Here is a 15318-nt window from a genome sequence, read left to right as displayed (position 1 = left end):
TGGACTCTTCTATCGGATTTGTGGGAAGAGCGAAAATCCTAAAATATCATTGGTTGCTGTAAATCTATGTTTTGTGAAGAGGGATTCATGAATATTTTTTTCTGTTGCGCCAATAACAACAAACTACTTGTATAGTACCTTTAGAGTAATGAACCAAGATGCTTCACAGGAGCATTATAAAAGAAGATATGAGAAGACACACCTGAGGGACCGACTGCGGGTAATGAAGAGCTGGGTGGGGCAGACATACCATTCATGCTACGGGACGAGGGCTCGGGGAGGAGCCATACTGATTCGCAAGAGGACGGGTTTCACGGTGACAAGAACAGTTACGGACCAAGGAGGACGGTACGTCATGATCAGCGGTCTCCTGGACAGGGCACCGGTAGTCCTGGTAAATGTGTACTTGCTCAATTGGGACGACACAGATTTCATAAATAGGCCCATGGTGGAAATCCCCATTGCTGATACGCACCAACTGATTGTGGTGGAGGGCGATTTTCACTGTGTACAGGACCCGCTGACAGACCAATCGAACCCCAGATCGGGGAAAAGGACAGGCATGGCTAAGGAGTTGGGAACATTCATAGAACAGATAGGGGTGGTGGACCCTTGGCGATTCTTACACCATGGTGAGAAGGAATTCTTGCTCTTTTCACCAGTCCACAAAGAGTACTCAAGAATAGTAAGAGCGGGATGCTCTGTGATGGTTATCTCCGACCAGCTCCACACTACATGGACGTGAGGTTGGAGACAGGCCGTGCCCAGTGCCCCACGTGGAGGTTGGACATGGACCGACTGGCCGATAAGGGCTTCTGCCAGAAAATACCACAAGCCATAGGCGAGTGCATCACAAATAACCAGAGTGAGGAGGGGGAAACCCAAGAATCCCGAAGACAACAATGCAAAAGAGGAAAAACATGGTCAGTCTGGCCCTGCCTAACCTACAGTATTACGACTAGCCACAGTCGAGAGTCTGAGGGGATGGATACGAGAATCAAACACTGAATGGGTAAGGCTGGATGATGACTCCTGCAAGGAAACAACCCTCCGAGTCCTCGCCATGGCAGCAGCCCCACCCCTCCAAACAAAGCATACATGCTGCCCAGTGGTGGCGGCCACTCTGAAAACATGGATCCGAATGAGGCAGCATTTCGGATTAACCAGGATGGCCCCCATCTGTGGCAGCCACAGATTCCCATCAGCCATGCTTGACGTCACATTTAAAAAATGGAGACGGGACGGGGACTTTAACATAGGAGACAGACTCACGACCTTGGACGAGCTGACAGAGGACCTGGACCTGCTGACAGATCAGGAACTCCAAGTTAACACTTTCTTCGCAAGGTGACGGCAAGATACCCCAGGGCCCCAAGAGAGACATTACTGGAGGAACTAATAAATACGGACAGCAAGGAGGGGCTGAAACTGTGGGAACATATACGGACGGTTACGGGATAGGGCAAGCTTACCACTGGAAGAAGCCAGACGAAAATGGGAGAACCAAAAGGGGATGGAAGTGGGCTGGGGACTCTGGAGCAAAGCACTGAATAGGGCCAACTCCACCTTCTGCGCCAAGCTAAACCTCATGAAGTTTAGTGTTGCACTGATCTCACCTAACCAGAACCCGCATGAGCAGTTTCTTCCCGGAGGCGGAGGACAAATGTAAACGGTGCCAGGGAGGTCTGGCCAACCACGCCCACATGTTCTGTGCCTGCCCCATACTTGTCCAGTTCTGGACATCCTTCGTCGAGGCAATGTTCAAGGTTGTGAGGGTGGAGCTGCGCCCGAGAGTGGAAGTCTTCGTGGTTTCAGACCAGCCAGAACTACATATGTGAAGGAGGGTAGACGCCCTAGCTGTTGTTCCCTAATTGCATGCCGGAGAATTCTGCTTGGTTGGTGATCAGCAGCAGACTGGCTGGCAGACACCTAGGAATTCCTCCACCTGGAGAAGATCAAGTACACCATCCGAGGGATGGCCAAGGGCTTCCACAAAGTTTAGGGGCCATTCATCAGCCAGTTCCAAGACCTGCTCGAGGCCAACAGGGACTAGAGAAAGAGAGGGGGGGGGGGAAGGAGGAAGGAAGACCAGAAAAAAGACACACGAGAAAGAGGCAGAGGAGGGAAAGGGGAGAAGGGAACCCAAGGGGGCCACAAGAGTGGAACACTGGGTAAAAGAAGAGGAGGCGAGTGGCCACGCAGCCCCCCCACCCCCTCACCACACGCACACACGGAAATATTACACACACTTGAGCCGTTACTCTGTAAAAACTGGTAAAAACCGAAAAATACCAATAAACACACTTGGCGGGGGGGAAAAAAAATAAAACCAGGTATGACACAATCACATGAGATATTCGGTCAAATGACCGAAAATAGTTAAATGTCTTCCAAGAATGAAAGTGAGAGAGAGGATGTGAGGTGTAGGGAGGATATTCCAGAGATTGGGACTTTGCAACTGGAGGTTATAATTTTGTGTTATAATTATAATTTGTGGTGTTCAAAAGTCCAGAATTAGAAGAGTGAATGTATCTCTAGCGCCTTGGACCTGGAAGATGTTGCAGAGATGGCGAGGGGCAAGGCCATGGAGGGGTTTGAAAAGAAAAATGAGAATTTTACAATGAAGATGTTGCTTGACGAGGAACCAGTGTAGGTCAGAAAGCACAGGAGTGATGAGGGAATGAGACTTCTGTGCTTAGGTTGGGTAAATGATACAGTTTATGAAGGCTAGAGTGTGGAAGACCATCCAGGGTCATGTTTAGAGGTAATGAAAGCACGAATGAGGATTTCAGTAGCATATGAGCCAGGACTGGCAAAGTCAGCAGGATTAGTGACGATTAGGTGATCTTAGTGATGGCACAAATTGAGAGGTCAGATACCAAGGATGCAAACAGACTGGCTTAACCTTGGACTGTTACCGGGAGATGAATGGAGACAGTAGCGAGGAAATTTAATTTGGAGTGGGGATTGAAATCAATGGCTTCAGCAAGAATTTGAACTGTTTCGTCAGCATTCATGTGAAACTAACACTGCTTTTGGATGATGTTACCAAGAGGCAGCACGTAGATGAGAAACAAGTGGCAGCCAAGGATTGATCCAATCTATCAGTGTGTTACATTTTGAAGTGAAGTCTGGTTTTTGCATAGTAAGGTCCCACCAAACATCATTGAAACAAATGAATCACTGTGGTGTGGGTTGAAAAATGAATGCTGACCAGGGCACTTGAAAAATATGCCCCTTCTTTGGAATAGAGATTGAGATTAATTGTGTCCACTTGTACAGGTGGGTACCAGCTCCTGTTATCCTAGCTTGTGTTCAAATCCTGGATTGGAGATTGAAGTCAAAAATGCTATCAGAGATTGGAATTGACTTTAGTTAAACTGTTCAGTTCAACTAAATTTTTAAATGCTCATCAGATTTCTGAAAATGAGAGTTGGGGCAGCACGGTGGCAGTGGTTAGCACTGCTGCCTCAGCACCAGTACCCGGGTTAAATACTGGCCTTGGGTCACTGTCTGTGGATTTTACACATTCTCCCCATGTCTGCATGGCTTTCCTCCAGATGCTCTGGTTCAACCACAGTTCAAAGATGTGCAGGTTAGGTGGATTGGCCATGCTAAATTGCCCATTAGTGTCCAAAAACGCATACATTCGATGGGGTTATAGGGTTACAGGGATAGGACAGGGGCCTAGGTAGCATCCCTTCAGGGCATCAAGGCAGACTCTATGGGCCGAATGGTTTCCTGCTTGACTGTGGGAATTCTATGGTCTATGGTTTTTCAAGGGAACAGCATCCTCTACTGGCATTTCATAGAATCTACATCTTGAGAAAGGTTCGGGAGAGTGGGTGTGAGTTCATAACAGTGATGTTCCATAGTATTTCTTGGTGTTTTTGGAAATAGTTGTTATTGTGAAATGCTACAGGAAATAATCTAATGCAGAAGTATAACACCACCTATCATTTTAATCAGGACATAAGAACTAGGAACAGGAGTAGGCCATCTGAATAGACTCCGCTCCACTTACCTGCTCGCTCACTGTAATCTTTTATTCCTTTACTGGAAAATCTATCTACCTTTTGCCTTAAAACATTTAACGAGGTAGCCTCAACTGCTTCACTGGGCAGGGAATTCCACAGATTCACAACCCCTTGGGTGAAGAAGTTCCTTCACAGCTCCAGTCCTAAATCTGTTTCCCCCTTATTTTGAGGCTATGCCCCCTAGTTCTATTTTCACCCCCAGTGGAAACAAGCTCCCTGCTTCTATCCTATCTATTCCCTTAATAATTTTCTATGTTCCTATATAATCCCCCCTCATTCTTCTAAATTCCAATGAATATAGTCCCAGTCTACTTAGTCTCTCTTCATAAGCTAATCCTCTCAACTCCGGAATCAACCTAGTGAATCTCCTCTGCACCCCCTCCAGTGCCAGTACATCCTTTCTCAAGTAAAGAGACCAAAACTGTACATAGTACTCTAGATGGGGCCTCATCAGCACCCGACAGCTGCTTTTAAACTCCATCCCTCTGACAATGAAAGACAAAATTCCATTGCCTTCTTAATTATTTGCTGTACCTGAAAATGAACCTTTTGCGATTCATGCACAAGGACACCCAAGTTCCTCTGCACAGCAGCATTTTGCAATTTTTTACAGTTTAAATGGTGGTCCATTTTGCTGTTATGCCTACCAAAATGGATGACCTCACATTTACCAACATTGTATTCCATCAGCCAGACCCTTGCTCACTCAAACTATCTATATCCCTCAGCAGACTTCAGTGTCCTGTGCACACTTGGCTCTACCACTCATCTTAGTGTCATCTGCGAACTTTGACACATTACACTTGGTCCCCAACTCCAGATCATCTATGTAAATTGTTAACAGTTGTGGACCCCTCACTGATCCCTGAGGCACACGACTAACCACTGATCACCACCACAAAAACACCCATTTATCCCCATGCTTTGCTTTCTGTCAGTTAACCAATCCCCTATCCATGCTAATGCATTACCTGGAATGTCATGTGCCTTTAGCTTGTCCAGTAGCCTTTTGTACAGCACCTTATCGAATGTCTTCTGGAAATCCAGATACACCACATCCACAGGTTCACGTTGTCCACCGCGGTCATAAATGTCCTCAAAGGGGATTCGACTTCTGGCGGCGGAGGGGAGCGGTCGCACATAGAGGAACTCTAGAGAGGAGGGGGGGGGGAGGGTGGAAACATAGTCGTCCGTCCCATCCCCCCCCCCCCCCCATGAAGAACGCGCGCCCGGCTGCACGAGCTGGGCCGACCCTGCACGGCGGGAGAGAAGGAAGAGGAGCGAGGCGGAGCGAGGCCGGAGACCCGGGCGCTCGGGAACGGAGCGAGCAGCAGGAGAAGCACGAGGGGAGAGTCGCCCAGGGGAGAAGGAGAGGAGGCCGCAAGGAGCCGAAGGGAGGAAAGGTATGCGGGAGGAGCTGGGGGCCAGAGACTAGGAAGCGACCAGAAAGAGTCACACCCCCCCCCCCCCCCCCCCCCCCCCCCCCCCCCCCCCCCAAAAGCGGAGCGCGGGCCGTCCGAGCCGCCCCCCACCCCCTCCTCCCGGCCCGAGAAGCCTTTTTCTTGCTCTTGCTCTCTCTCTCTCTTTCTTTTTCTTTCTCTTTCTTTATTTCTCTCGCTCTCTTTCTTTCTTTCCTTCTTTTCTTCCTTCTTTCTTTCCTTCTTTCTTTTTCTTCTTCTCACTCTCTCTCGTTCTCTCTCTCTCGTTCTCTCTCTCTCGTTCTCTCTCTTTCTCGTTTTCTCTCTTTCTCTTTCTCGTTCTCTCTTTTTCGTTCTCTCTCTTTCCCGTTCTCTCTCTTTCCCGTTCTCTCTCTTTCCCGTTCTCTCTCTTTCCCGTTCTCTCTCTTTCCCGTTCTCTCTCTTTCCCGTTCTCTCTCTTTCCCGTTCTCTCTCTTTCCCGTTCTCTCTCCTTTCTCGTTCTCTCTCCTTTCTCGTTCTCTCTCTTTCTCTCTTTCTCTCTTTCTCTCTTTCTCTCTCTCTCTTTCTTTGTCTCTGTCTCTTTCTGTCTCTGTCTCTTTCTCTGTCTCTTTCTCTCCTTTCTCGTTCTCTCTCTTTCTCTCTTTCTCTCTTTCTCTCTTTCTCGCTCTCTCTTTCTCGCTCTCTTTCTCGCTCTCTCTTTGTCTCTCTCTTTGTCTCTGTCTCTTTCTGTCTCTGTCTCTTTCTCTGTCTCTTTCTCTCCTTTCTCTCTCTTTCTCTTTTTCTCTGTCTTGTTCTCTTTCTCTCTCTGTATTTCTCTCTCTCTCTGTATCTCTCTCTCTCTCTCTGGTTCCAGGCTGAGTGAGGAGGAGGGGGGGATAAAAAAGAAAACAAAAACTCCCTCTTTTGAGGGGAAAAAAGAAAAAAAAGACTTAGAAAAAGAAAACTGTTAAAGGGACAGCACTGGCCCCGCACCTGCGGGAGATGTTCACAGACCCATTGGCCAAGGGCACTATGCCACCCACGCTAGCACAGGCCTCAATCTCGCTGATACCTTAGAAGGACAAAGACCCAATGGAATGTGGGTCATACAGACCCATCTCACTGCTGAACGCAGATGCCAAAATACTGGCCAATATTCTAGCCAAAAGGCGAGAGACTGCGTGCCAGAGGTGGTCGCAGAAGACCAGACGGGCTTTGTCATAGGTGGACAGCTTACCTCCAACATCAGGTGCCTGCTGAACGTGATAATGACCCCCTCCGGGGAGAGAACACTAGATGCAGAAAAGGCCTTCGACAGAGTCGAATGGAAATACCTCATAGAGGTACTGGAGCGCTTCGGGCTTGGAGCAGGCTTCACCTCCTGGGTAAAACTCCTATACAACACTCCCATGGTGAGCGTACGGACAAACAACACCAACTCCCGATACTTCCAGCTGCACAGGGACACCAGACAAGGATGCCCACTCTCCCCGCTGCTGTTCGCCCTAGCGATCGAGCCACTAGCAATTGCGCTCAGAGCGGCAAAAAGCTGGAGGGGGGTCAGAAGGAGCGGGAGAGAGCACAGAATCTCACTCTATGCAGATGACCTGCTCCTCTACATCTCGGACCTACAAAGCAGCAGGGACGGAATCATCGCGCTCCTGAAAGAGTTTGGTGCCTTCTCGGGCTACAAACGCAACATGAGCAAAAGCGAGATCTTCCCGGTACACCCGCAAGTAGGTGGAGCAGCACTGACGGGACTGCCGTTTAAACAAGCCCGACTCAAATTCCGCTACCTGGGGATCCAAATAGCCCACAACTGGAAAGGGATCCACAAATAGAACCTCACCGGTCTGACAGAGGAAGTAAAAAAGGACCTGCAAAGTTGGAACACATTCCCACTCTCCCTTGCGGGAGACAGTACAAACAATCAAAATGAACGTGCTGCTTAGGTACCTCTTCCTACTTAGAGCCATCCCTATCTACATCCCCAAGGCCTTTTTCCAAATAGTAGACAAACTAATCATGTTCGTATGAGGGGGAAGAATGCTAGGATCACAAAGAAGGTCTTACAAAAAATAAAATCAAGGGGCGGGCTAGCTCTCCCAAACCTACAATTGGTAGGCCGAGCGAGTAAGGGGATGGATCAAGGAGCCAGAGGCAGAGTGGGTGCGCGCGGAGGAGGCCTCCTGTAAGGGTACCTCCCTCCGGGCCCTCGCCACGGTGGCACTCCCATGTCCACCCAAAAAACACTCCAGCAGCCCGGTGATGGTAGCCCACCTCCAGTCCTGGAACCAGCTACGGCAGCAATTTGGCCTGACCAAAATGCCAGACAAAGCTCCCATCTGTAACAACTACAGGTTCACACCAGCACTGACCGACACCACCTTCAAAAGGTGGAGACAGGATGAGGGGATACTGACAGTCAGGGACCTATACACCGACGGCAGGGTTGCGACACTGGATGAACTGACGGAGAAATTCCAGCTGTCCAGCAGAAACGAGCTAAGGTACCTGCAGCTCAGAAACTTTCTGCGAAAGGAGACGAGGACTTATCCACAACCGCCATGACAGACATTACTGGAAGAGTTACTGGACGCAAGCATATTAGAAAGAGGAAACTGCAGCAACATGTATGACCGACTGGTAGAATGGGCCGACACCGTACTGGACGCAACAGGAAGGAAATGGGAGGAGGACCTGGGGATCGAGATAGGGTGGGGACTCTGGAGCGAAGCACTGCATAGGGTCAACTCCACCTCCACCTGCGCAAGGCTCAGCCTGACGCAACTAAAAGTGGTACATAGAGCCCACTTAACAAGAACCCGTATGAGTAGGTTCTTCCCGGAGGTGGAGGATAGATGTGAACGGCGCCAAGGAGACCCGGCCAACCACGCCCACATGTTCTGGTCTTGCCCCAGACTTGTGGAGTACTGGACTGCCTTCTTCGAGGGACAGCCTTCTTTGAGGCAATGTCCAAAGTGGTGGGGGTGAAGGTGGAGCCATGCCCGAAAGTGGCAGTCTTCGAGGTTTCAGACCAGCCAGATCTATTCCCGGGGAGGAGGGCGGACGCCCTTGCTTTTGCCTCCCTGATTTCTCGCTGTCGAATCCTGTTCGGCTGGCGGTCAGCAGCACCACCCAAATGGAAAATTAAATTCACCATCCGAGAGTCAGACGACGGCTTCCATGGAACGTGGGAGCCATTCACCTGATTGTTCCGGGACTTGTTTGTGGCCAACAAACAAGGAGAAGAATAGCCAGGAACCAGGGGAAAGCAGCCAAAGCATGAGAGGGTGAGATAGAACGGGGTGGGGGGACAACTCATTCTAAGAGGAAGGAAAGGTGAACCGCAGGGGCGGGGGGAGACAGGAGGGAACAATAGAGGAGAGCCTGGGGGGTGGGGGCAGGCAGGGAAACGTTAACCAACCTGACATCCACAGGAACAGATGAAAAGGAGAACACAGGCAGAGGATGGGAGGGCCGGCGGAAGCGGCAGCGTGCATGAGAAGACCACGGCGGCGGAATCCGACCAGGAGAAGCGAGGGGCAACACCGGCACCAGACCCACTCGAGGGTTGCCCTCCGGAAGTGCCTCGCTGGCACAAACGGATGCCTACTTACATGTGTATATAGATCATATCCTCTGTACATAACGCCAAAGTATACACTGTACAATAACCCAATAAAAAAACATTTAAAAAGATGTTAGGGGTGGAGGAATCGAAGATATGTGCTCCAGAATAAACCTTTGTTTATTCTCTGTGTTATCAAACGGGCCTCAAAATAAAACATATTCTTAATGGAAAAAAAAATGTCCTCAAAGAGTTCCACTAAATTAGTCAAACGTGACCTGCGTTTCGTGAACCCATGCTGAGTCTGCCCAGTGGGACAATTTCTATCCAGATGTCTCGCTATTTCTTCCTTAATGATAGATTCAAGCATCTTTCCCACTCAAAGTTAAGCTAACTGGCCTATGGTTACCCACCTTTTGTCTACCTTCCTTTTTAAACAATGGTGTCACATTTGCTGTTTTCCAATCTGCCGGAACCACCCCAGAGTAGAGTGAATTTTGGTAAATTACCACAAGTGCATTTTCTATTTTCCCCCACCACCTCTTTTAGTACCTTGGGATGCATTCCATCAGCCCCATTAGCTCGCCCAACACTACCTCCTTAGTGATAATGATCATTTCTATAGCCTCCTTGCCAATACTTATTGGTATGTTATTTGTGTCTTTCACCGTGAAGACCGACACACAATACTTGTTCAATGCCTTTTCCTCATTTCCGATTATTAAATCCCCCTTCTCAACCTCGAAAGAACGAATGTTTACTTTAGCTGCTCTTTTTTGTTTTATATATTTGTAGAAACTTTTGCTACCTGTTTTTATATTACTTTCATAGTCTATCTTACTTTTCTCTAGCTTTTTGTGTGGCTTTCTGTTCACCTTTAATGATTTCCCAATCCTTTAGTTTCCCACTAATCATTGCCACTTTGTATGCATTTTCTTTCAATTTGATACTCTCCTTTATTTCCTTTAGGTATCCATGGCTGATTATCCCTTTTCCTACAGGCGTTCCTTTTCATTGGTATATACTTTTGCTGAGCACTGAAAACTCTTTGAAAGTCCTCCACTGTTCCTCATTTATCCTACCACAAAGTCTTTGCTCCCATTCTACCCTCGCCTACTCCTCCCTCGCCCCATTGTAGTCTCCTTTGTTTAAGCACAAGACACTGGTATTGGATTTTACCTTCTCACAATCCATCTGTATTTTAAATTCAACCAAATTAGGGTCACTCCTTCCGAGAGGATCTCTTTTTAAAAAAAAAAAAAGTTTTTTTATTGGAATTTTTTGAAAAATATATATCAACAGAACAATAATTAAAAAAAACCCGGCACCCGAAACAACGCATATAACAAACCACCCCCCCCCCCCCAACCCAATAAACAAACTAAATTAACAATAAGCAAATTAACTTAAACACTATCCCCCTAAACCCCCCCTCCCCCCGGGTTGCTGCTGCTGCTGACCTAGTTCCTTATCGTTGAGCCAGAAAGTCGAGGAAAGGCGAATTTGACCCTCTCCAGCTGACTGAATCCCGCCATGTCATTAATCCAGGTCTCCACGCTCGGAGGTCTCGCATCTTTCCACTGCAGCAAGATCCTCCGCCGGGCTACTAGGGACGCAAAGGCCAAAACATCGGCCTCTTTCGCCTCCTGCACTCCTGGCTCCACCCCAACCCCAAATATCGCGAGTCCCCAGCCTGGCTTGACCCTGGATCCAACCACCCTCGACACCGTCCTCGCCACCCCCTTCCAGAACTCCTCCAGTGCCGGGCATGCCCAGAACATATGGGCATGGTTCGCTGGACTCCCCGAACCCCTGACACACCTGTCTTCGCCCCCAAAGAACCTACTCATCCTAGACCCGGACATGTGGGCCCGGTGCAGCACCTTGAGCTGGATGAGACTAAGCCTCGCACATGAAGAGGAGTTGTTCACCCTCTCCAGGGTGTCCGCCCATGTCCCCTCCTCAATCTGCACCCCCAGCTCCACCTCCCACTTAGCCTTCAGCTCCTCTACCGACGCCTCCCCCACCTCCTGCACCACCTGGTAGATGTCAGACACCTTCCCATCCCCGACCCACACCCCCGAAAGCACCCTATCCCTTACCTCCCGCGGGGGCAGCAAAGGGGACCCCTCCACCTGCCGCCTAGCAAACGCCTTGACCTGAAGGTACCTGAACATATTCCCCGGGGGGAGCTCAAACTTCTCCTCCAGTTCACCAAGGCTCGCAGACCTCCCCTTAATGAACAGGTCTCCCAAGTTCCTAATGCCCGCCCTGTGCCACCCCAGGAACCCGCCATCCATGTTCCCTGGGCAAACCGGGCCTCCACCGAGCCCCCCACTTCCCCTCTGTGTCGCCTCCACTGCCCCCAAATTTTGAGGGTAGCCGCCACCACCGGGCTCGTAGTGTACCTCGTTGGAGGGAGCGGCAGCGGCGCCGTTACCAGTACCTTCAGGCTCGTGCCTTCACAGGACGCCATCTCCATCCGTTTCCATGCTGCCCCCTCCCCATCCATTACCCATTTACATACCATCGAGACGTTAGCCGCCCAATAGTACCCAGAGAGGTTGGGCAGCGCCAACCCCCCTCTATCCCTGCCCCGCTCCAAAAAGACCCTCCTTATCCTCGGAGTCCCGTGCGCTCAAACAAATCCCAGAATGCTGCTGTTCGCCCTCCTAAAAAAGGCCCTCGGAACGAAAATGGGGAGGCACTGAAACAAAAACAAAAACCTCAGGAACACCGTCATTTTAACGGACTGTACTCTACCCGCCAACGACAATGGCAGCATGTCCCACCTTTTAAATTCCTCCTCCATCTGCTCCACCAACCTAGTAAAATTGAGCTTGTGCAGAGTACCCCAGCTCCTAGCCACCTGAACCCCCAGGTACCTAAAACTCCTCACTGCCCTCTTTAGTGGGAGCCTACCAATCCCCTCCTCCTGATTTCCCGGGTGTACAACAAACAGCTCATTCTTGCCCAGGTTCAATTTATAGCCCGAGAAACTCCCAAACTCAGCAAGAATCTCCATCACCTCCGGCATTCCCCCCCACCGGGTCTGCTACATACAACAGCAAGTCGTCTGCATACAGCGACACACAGTGCTCCTCCCCACCTCGCACCAAACCCCTCCACCTCCCCGACTCCGTGAGAGCCATGGCAAGAGGCTCAATTGCCAACGCAAAAAGCAAGGGGGACAGGGGGCACCCCTGCCTCGTCCCACGGTGGAGCCTGAAGTACTCGGACCTCCTCCCATTTGTCACTACACTCGCCATCGGGGCCTCGTACAGCAACCTCGCCCTCCGAGAGGATCTCTTTTTTTTTATATATATAATTTTTATTGGAATTTTTTACAGAAAATATAAAACATAACGACAAACAATGAAATGCAACAAAATAACCCATAATAACTGTAACACCCCCAGACCGTATCGACGCATGTATCACATCCCCCACCCCCCCCAACCCCAATGAACAACAAAAGAACTTAAAAATAAATTTAAATTAAATAAACAAACATAGTCATCGTCCGTGCCCCCGGGTTGCTGCTGCTACTGTCTCCATATCCTATCGTTGAGCCAGAAAGTCGAGAAAAGGTTGCCACCGCCTAAAGAACCCTTGCACCGACCCTCTCAGGGCGAATTTGACCTTCTCTAGCTTAATGAAACCCGCCATGTCATTGATCCAGGTCTCCACGCTTGGGGGCCTCGCATCCTTCCATTGTAGCAAGATCCTTCGCCGGGCTACTAGGGACGCAAAGGCCAGCACACCGGCCTCTTTCGCCTCCTGCACTCCCGGCTCCACCCCAACCCCAAAAATCGCGAGTCCCCATCCTGGCTTGACCCTGGATCCCACCACCCTCGACACCGTCCTCGCCACCCCTTCCGGAACTCCTCCAGTGCCGGGCATGCCCAGAACATATGGGCATGGTTCGCTGGACTCCCCGAGCACCTGGCACACCTGTCTTCACCCCCAAAGAACCTACTCATCCTCGTCCCAGTCATGTGGGCCTGGTGCAGCAGCTTGAACTGGATGAGGCTAAGCCGCGCACACGAGGAGGAAGAATTAACCCTCTCCAGGGCATCACCCCATGTCCCGTCTTCGATCTGTTCCCCCAGTTCCCCCTCCCACAGCTTTCAGCTCCTCTACTGACGCCTCCTCCGCTTCCTGCATAACCTTGGAGATATCAGATATCTTCCCCTCTCCGACCCAGACCCCCGAAAGCACCCTGTCGCTCACTCCCCCCTCGCGGGAAGCGAAGGGAATCCCTCCACCTGCCGCCTAGCAAATGCCTTTACCTGCAGATACCTGAACATGTTCCCCGGGGGGAGCCCAAATTTCTCCTCCAACTCCCCCAGGCTCGCAAACCTCCCATCAATAAACAGGTCCCTCAGCTGCCTGATGCCCGCTCTGTGCCAACCCTGATATTCCCCCATCAATGTTCCCCGGGACGAACCTATGGTTCCCCCTTAACAGAGCCTCCATCGAGCCCCCCACTTCTCCCCTATGTCGCCTCCACTGCCCCCAAATCTTGAGGGTAGCCGCCACCACCGGACCCGTGGTATACCTCGTAGGAGGGAGCGGCCATGGCGCCGTTACCAGGGCCCCCAGGCTTGTATCTCCACAGGACGCCCTCTCCATCCGTTTCCATGCTGCCCCCTCCCCCTCCATTACCCACTTGCGCACCATCGACACATTGGCCGCCCAATAATACCCCGAGAGACTGGGTAACGCCAGCCCCTCCCTCCCCCCCCATCTCTACCCCGCTCCAAGAAGACCCTCTTCACCCTCGGGGTCCCATGCGCCCAAACAAAGCTCACGATGCTGCTAGTCACCCTTCTAAAAAAGGCCCTAGGGATAAAGATGGGCAAACACTGAAAAAGGAACAAGAACCTCGGGAGAACTGTCATTTTGACGGACTGCACTCTACCCGCCAACGATAGCGGCACCATGTCCCACCTTTTAAATTCCTCCTCCATCTGCTCCACCAGCCTGGTAAAATTAAGCTTATGGAGAGTCCCCCAACTCCTGGCCACCTGCACCCCCAGGTATCTGAAACTCTTCACTGCCCTCTTAAATGGGAGTCTCCCAATTCCCTCCTCCTGATCACCCGGGTGTACTACAGATACCTCACTCTTGCCTAAATTTAACTTATGGCCCGAGAAGCCCCCAAATTCCGCTAACAGCTCCATCACCCCCGGCATTCCCCCTTCTGGATCCGCCACATACAACAGCAGGTCGTCCGCATACAGCGATACACAATGTTCCTCCCCCACCCCGCACCAGACCCCTCCATCTCCCTGACTCCCTCAACGCCATAGCCAAAGGTTCAATCGCCAGTGCAAAGAGCAAGGGGGACAGGGGGCACCCCTGCCTGGTCCCACGGTAGAGCCTAAAGTACTCCGATCTCCTTCCATTGGTAACTACACTTGCCATCGGAGCCTCCGAGAGGATCTCTAAATATGAGATCATTAATTATTCCTGTCTCATTACACAGGACCAGACCCAGGATAGCTTGCTCCCTCATAGGTTCCATTACATACTGTTCAAGGAAACTAACGCGGATGCATTCTATGAACTCTTCCTCAAGGCTGCCTGACCAACCTGGTTTGACCAATCGACATGTAGATCAAAATCCCTCATGAAAATTGCCGTACCATTTTTACATGCATCAGTTATTTTGTTGCTTATTGCCCTTTCCACCCTGATTTTATTATTTAGTAGCCTCTAGACGACGACTATCAGTGACCTTTTATCCTTATTTCTAATTTCCACCAAATGCATTCAACCATTTTTTCCATAGAATCTACATCATCTCTCACTACCACCCTGATGTCATCCTTCAATATCAGTGCCACCACAGCCTCCCTGACCTTATGTCTGTCCTTCCAACTAGTCTGATACGGCTGGATGTTTAACTCCCAGTCGTGACCATCCTGCAACCATGTCTCTGGAATCGGCGCTAAATCATGCTCGTATGCGATGATTTGTGCCGTCAACTCATTTATCTTGTTTCAAATGCTGCAAGCATTCAGTTGAAGTGCCTGTTATGCCAGTTTTAATACCTTTTTGAATCCCAACACCTCCATTAATAACAACTCCTGCGTTCTATCTATCATTTTAAAATGGCCTATTCTCTAACTTGCCTTGAACTATGGTAAACAGATTCACCAAAGGGCAATGAGCCATTTCATAGATGAGGCAAGAATGAGGATTGGGTGGAAAGGGTATAGTGTTCTCTATGAGGGAACAATAGATTTGGGATATAGTGTAGAACAGTTGGAGTGACGATGGTCTGGGATTAACTGTATGGGAAATA

At 50.1% G+C, this 15318-nt stretch overlaps 1 protein-coding gene across 5 annotated transcripts in view; it reads left to right on the top strand.

Moving 5' to 3' along the window:
• The window catches only part of kif21a (kinesin family member 21A), a 175040-nt gene that overhangs the window by 59371 nt on the left and 100351 nt on the right, over window positions 1–15318 (top strand). The window lies entirely within an intron of this gene.

Source organism: Scyliorhinus canicula, chromosome 11, assembly GCF_902713615.1.
Source record: "Scyliorhinus canicula chromosome 11, sScyCan1.1, whole genome shotgun sequence".
NCBI lineage: Eukaryota > Metazoa > Chordata > Chondrichthyes > Carcharhiniformes > Scyliorhinidae > Scyliorhinus > Scyliorhinus canicula.
Note: the sequence above shows the minus strand (reverse complement) of the source record. Positions and strands in the feature narration are given on the sequence as shown.